The 6,590-nt window shown below is 30.9% G+C and overlaps 1 pseudogene; it reads left to right on the forward strand.

Annotated features, from left to right (window-relative positions):
- The first annotated feature begins 4,419 nt into the window (after positions 1-4,419).
- LOC120601325 (uncharacterized) lies at positions 4,420-4,538 on the forward strand (annotated as a pseudogene).
- Positions 4,539-6,590: the final 2,052 nt, after the last annotated feature.

Consider the following 6,590-nt stretch of genomic DNA (forward strand, 5'->3'; position numbering starts at 1 on the left):
TTCTTTTAAAGGTTTTTGACTCCACTGTGAAGACAGCCCCCAAAACCAAAACTGGGTTTTATAGTGAAAATATCTGAGATCAAAGGAAGAGAAAAAACATACATTGTATGTAATCCCCAAATTATATTTATTGTCATGGGTTCATAAAAATAATTGCAACATTTCACAAATTATTAGAACCATGACATTAAAGATAAATAAATGACATTAAAGATAAATATTTTAAAATAATGGATAATTTTACTCCTTTCCTATATTTGAATTATTTTCTTAAATGGTGTATTACTTAAACATGTAAGACATGCTATTAAGCTAGCTTTGATTTAATGTACTATACCTCTTTGTTTTCCAGTTATACATACAATCGTTTTCATTTAACTTCCATTGTACTGTAACATTTTCATCTTTATTTTATTTGTTTGGACACTCAAAAACTTGAGATTTTTTTAAAACAACACCAATATTTTATCTAGTTTCATCTCAACTGTGTTTTACCTGGTAGATATTTATCAAGAATGTTTATTAGAAAGAAAATAAATTTGTGAAGTAAATATGTGCTGTTTGTGTAAATATATAGTGTTTGCTCTGAGCAAATTTCGATAACTTACTAGAAACTTTTTGCGAAAAAAAGATGTTTAACTTTCTGATTTCTTTTGTTCTTAACATTATCATCTTTTCCTAAATGTACTTATTATTAAGATATGTATCTTAAAAGACTTTCTCTAACAGTATTACACTTCATTTTTCCATAAATAGATGCTCAGAGTGTTGCTATTGTGATTTATAGGTGATTTATGGTATGCACAACCAACCTATTGCATATGATGCACGTGTAAAATAACATTCTCTGCCTTGTTACAAGTTTATAATGTAGTTTACTACATTGTCTTAAATAAATGTTGCATATAATTTAAAATACTTTAATTGAGAAAGGATATGAATGTAAAACCCACATTTAATAACTAAAAATGGCCAATTACAATATAATATTGAGAATTATGCCTCTCTTGAGCTTTTATTTACTAAAGGATATTTTTTAAACATTGGGTTTTCTTTGGAATTTTACTTGCATTTTACTTTAATTTTTTAATGTTTGTAATAACTCATAGCATTAATTTTTTATTAAATTTATTGAGGTGATATCGGTTAATAAAATTATATAGATGTCAAGTAAATAATTCGATAACATAGAGCCTTTCATCTCAAAACACCTGGTTACACATTCTTCTCTAGTGCACATGGAACATTCTCAAAGATAGACCATATGTTGGGACGCAAAACTAGCCTCAACAAATTTAAGATTGAAATCATACCAAGCCATATTCTCCAACCACAATACTTTGAAACTAGAGATCAACTGCAAAAAGAAAGTGGGAAAAACCACAAACAGGTGGAGGTTAAGCAACATTCTACTAAAGAACAACTGGGTCAAAGGAGAAGTAAAAGGAGATATCAAAGATACATAAAACAAATAAGAATGAAAATACAACATATCAAAATAGTTGAGAAACAGTGAAAGCAGTAATAAGGCCTATTATAGGCCTATCTCAAGGAACAAGAAAAATCCCGAATAAATAACCTACATTACGTCTTAAAGAACTAGAAAAAGAACGAATTAATCCGAAAGTCAACAGAAGAAAGGACATAATCAAAATTAGAAAAGAATTAAACAAAACTGAGGACACACACACACACACACAAAAAGGAAAAATTAATGCAACAAAGAGCTGGTTCTTTGAAAAAATCAATAAAATTGACAAACCCTGGCTAGACTCACAAAGGAAAAAAGTGAAAGGACACAAATAAAATTAGAAATGAAAGAGGAGAAGTTAGGATGGATATCATAGAAATACAAAGGATCATACAGGAATATTATGAAAGACTACATGTCACCAAATTCAATAACCTAGAAGAAACAGAGACGTCCTTAGAAATATACAACCTTCCTAGACTGAATCATAAAGAACTAAAAAAATATTTGCGACAACATGGATGGATCTTGAGTTAATCATGCTAAGCAAATAAGCCAGACAAAAAGTTGAAAACCACATGATATCACATATATGTGAGATATAAATCTAAAAGCAACAAACAAATTGGCAAACAGAGACTCATGGACATGGACAGTAGACTAGTGGTTACCAGATGGTGGTAGGGAGTGGGGGAGGTAGATAGGGGTAAAAGGGGTCAAATATGTGGTGACAGAAAGAAATCTAACTATGGGCAGTGAACACACATGCAATATATATATATATATTACTTATGTTGAATTGTACACTTGAAACTTACTGGATTTTGTTAATCAATGTTACTCCCCAAATTAATTAATTAATTAATTTTAAAAAACTGAAAGTCTTTTCTCTAAGATCAAGAACAAGACAAGGATGCCCACTCTCACCAGTCTTATTCAGTATAGTACTGGAAGTCCTAGATAGAGCAATCGGGCAAGAGAAAGAAATAAAAAACATCCAAATTAAGAATGAAGAAGTCAAATTATCACTTTTTGCATTTAACATGAATCTCTACATGGAAAACCCTAAAGATTCCATCAAAAAAACTATTAGAAACAATAAACAAATAAAGTTTCAGGACACAAAATCAATTTACAAAAATCCATTGCATTCCTATATACTAAGAATAAAATTTAAGGAAAAAAAATTTTAAATCCTTTTTATAATTACAACAAAGAGAATAAAATACCTAGGGATAAACTTAGCAAAGGATATGAAGAACTTATACACTGCAAACTACAAGACATTATTAAAAGAAATTGAAGTATACACAAAGAAATGGAAAGATATTTCATGTTCATGGATTGGACGAAGCAACATAGTTAAAATGGCCACATCACCCAAAGCAATATGCAGATTTGATGAAATACCCATCAAAATCCCATCAACATTTTTTAAAGAAATAGAACAAAAAGTCATCAGATTTGTATGGAATCACAAAAGACCCCAAATAGCCAATTAAGTCAAAAACAAAGGGTTACTATTATTTATCACTGATCCATGGCTCTAGATGTATGAATGGCTTTGAAGGGTTATATTATAAACACAAAGAAGTGGTAGGTACATCAGTATAATTATTTCTCTAGAAAAATGAAGCAAACATACACTATGTTATTGGCTTCGGGGAGACTCATTTTGCTGGCCAGAGAAAAATAGGGAAGCAAGGTAAAATGTGCAAAATGGCAACTGTAATTCCATACTGTCTTTAATTGCTCTAATACTTACTTTTTTTCCTCTAAGAAGGATTCAGGTTACCCATATTATGGTGACGTGATAATATTATAAAGCCAAGACTCATTTAATAGTTCAGATCCTTTAGAATAATTCTTAATATACTCGATTAGTTGAATGATGATATTAATAAACCAACTTCAACTTCAAAATTTGCTGCGAATAATCACCTGAAGAACTTTAAACGCTTCTCAATGGCCTGGCATATCCCTATAAGATTCCAATATCAGTGATTCCAAATATTTTTTTAAAAATCCACAAGTGATTCCAATTGTAATCACATTTGATCGCTAGTGATATAGATAAAACTAGACAAAACAAATTTACAGTTGACTCAAGATTTGAAATTCAATCACATGGAATCAGAATCAATCAATTGGTCCTCATCTATGAACAAACAAGAAACACTTTTCCTAAACATATGGCTAATGTTACACATCATCCAAAGACTACCAAGTCTTGGAATGTTAATGGTGTAACTGATGTTAGTTGGACTCTTGTTCATCTTCTCATTGGTTACAGCTGCCCTGCCTGTGAGTCTTTACTTTTCTGTAATAAAGACAATACTGTTTTGTTTTGTTTTGTTTTTTAATGAAAAGACTAGACATGGTCAAATGATAGAGCTTCTTTCTTCTCTGTATCACATTTTCCTTTTCTTGATATTGCTTTTGTTTCATTTTTGTACACCACAATTTATTCTGTCTAGGGCATCTTCATTCTTTAGTTCACTATTTATCTAAATATAAACTGTGGACCAACTGTATCAGAATATCTTGGATTTAAAAAGCAGCCTTACCAAAGAACAACTTCAAGGAACCACTAGAATAGAACCCATTTTATAATTTGTATGAAAGATGATCCTTTTGCACATGAGAACCATTGCTTTAGGCATTCCTTGTGCTCTAAATCTCATTTTGAGCAGAAGAGCAAACATTAATAAAAGTTTTGTACATAAAATTACAGACCACCATAATTTTCTTTAGTTATCATTTTTTCTAAGCTGCCAATCATAGTTTTTTGTCAGTTGATGATGCTCCCAGGTATTCAGGGCTCAGTGATAATGTGGTTTTTATGACCACTGGTCTGCTCCCCACTGGTTTCCTTTGATGACATGTCTAAGCATCAACATTTAGTATCAGTGATTCTACACCCTGGCTGCACATTAAAATCAACTGGTATCTATGGCCATGCCACCCTGAACGTGCTCAATCTTGTCTGATCTCTGAAGCTAAGTGAGGTCGGGCCTGGTTAGTACCTGGATGGGAGACCACCTAGGAATACCAGGTGCTATAGGTTAAAAAAAAAAAAAAATCAACTGGTAAGGTTTTAAAAATTACTAATGCCTGAGCATGACTTCTTAAAATTACAATTAAATTATTCTGGGATGAAGCCCAGGCATGGCTTTTTCGTCTTCTTTTTTTAAACCTTAGCTGATTATAACAGATGGCCAAAGTTTAAAACCACCAAGCTACTTATCAGTACAATAGTTTGGTGTGCAACTTTAAGAGGAACTCCAGGTTTTGGTTCCTTATGATTTCAAGCAGCAGGACTGAGGTCTAATAACGAATACTAAGGCATTATGGATATGCAGACTTACCACATAAACACCAGAATACTGGAAAAAATAATAACACCTCACAGTGTGAAAAGTCCTGGTTTCAAACTGCTGTTACATCCATCTCCAATTTATTGCCTACGGGTTGCAGATGGTAGAGTGCTACTCAAAAGAAACACCCTGTTGGGAAAAGCACATTGCAGCACAATTAATAACCAGGGTAGTTTCATTTTCCACATCCTCTTAGTTACTATTTGGGAAAAAAAATCTTCATTGATTTATGAGATTAACTAGCCTTATAAATTTAGCAAAATATAAAATACATTTACTTTATAAACAGTTTAAACAACAAATAAATATGTCGAGAAATATTTTACAAATTGCTTCAGGGGCAAATCAGTGGAGAAACTTTTATTATTGTTTTTTATTCAAAAAAATCATTTCAGTACCCAGTGGCAAGTATTTGTTGTACTACATCAGATAAGAAAACTGATATTCTAAGCAGATGTTTTGTTATTTTTCTTAACGTTCCGCCCAACAAATAAGCAGTGACCAAGCAGAGTGGAATTTTCCTATTAACTGTATAGATACTTATTTTGTTACAGCTTCTGTGTATTTAGAAATTCAAGTCTTGCTTCTCAATTATTGTTGAAAGCAATGCACAGATTTTAAGTAGTCATTTAGATTAGTATTAAAAGACCAATGAGACCGTCACCCAAAACAAGTTGGGGTATATTTCCATTCTCCTCCCATGGAAAGTTTCCCTGTGCCCTCTTTCTAGTCAATTTCTCCCCTATGCCATTATCTGATTTCAACCACTATAAATTAATTTTGACTCTGGATTCATACAATATGTACTCATTTTTGTCTGGCTTTTTTCCTTCATCATAAATTTTTTTAGACTAATTCATTATACTGTGTAAATCGATTTGAGATTCATTTATGATGTTCTACATTTTCGTATGTATGAAATTGTTTGCATATCTTTTTACTGTTTGTTTTTCCTTGGTTAATAGTATTTCATTAGATTGATATAGACTATGATTTATTTATCTGTTCTGGTATTGGGCATTGGATTATTCCTGTATATGTAAATTGTAAAGAAGGTTTATATATTCTTGTATAAGTCCATTTGAGCATATATTTTTTATTTCTTTTACATAAGTACCTAAGAATGAAATTACTGTGTTAAATAGTAATATATGTTTAATTTATAAGACATTGCTCAGCAGTTCTCCAAAGCTGATTAAAGAATTTTATACTTCAAACAGCAACAGAAAGATGAGAGGATCCTTAACATTTTGTTGTGTCTTATTTTTTGATTCAGTCATTTTGTTGGGTATAAAGTGATATTTCATCATGGACTTAATTTAGATGTGCATATTGACTATTTATGTTGAATATCTTTTTATGTGCTTATAGGCCATTTGCATATATTGACTTGTGAAGTATGTATCATATCTTTTATCCATTTCAGTTGTTAATAATTTTCCATTGATTTATATAAGATTTATTATATATTTTGGACAAATGCTTTTAGTCAGAAATATGTGTTGTGATATATGATCCCCAGCATCTGGCTTGCCTATTCATTTTATGAATAGTTTCTTTCACTGAATATATAAATTTTGTTGTTGACTAATTTTTTTATTTTGTTTTATAAGTTGTGATTTTTCTTTTCTGTCAATGAAAATATACTCCTATGTTTACCTCTAAAAGCTTTATGAATATAAGTATTTTTCCTTTTTTGGAGGGTTATGAATAAATGAGCTTCACTTATATCTAATATGAAT

This window comes from Pteropus medius, unplaced genomic scaffold, assembly GCF_902729225.1.
Source record: "Pteropus medius unplaced genomic scaffold, Ma_sr-lr_union100, whole genome shotgun sequence".
In the NCBI taxonomy this organism is placed as follows: Eukaryota; Metazoa; Chordata; class Mammalia; order Chiroptera; family Pteropodidae; genus Pteropus; species Pteropus medius.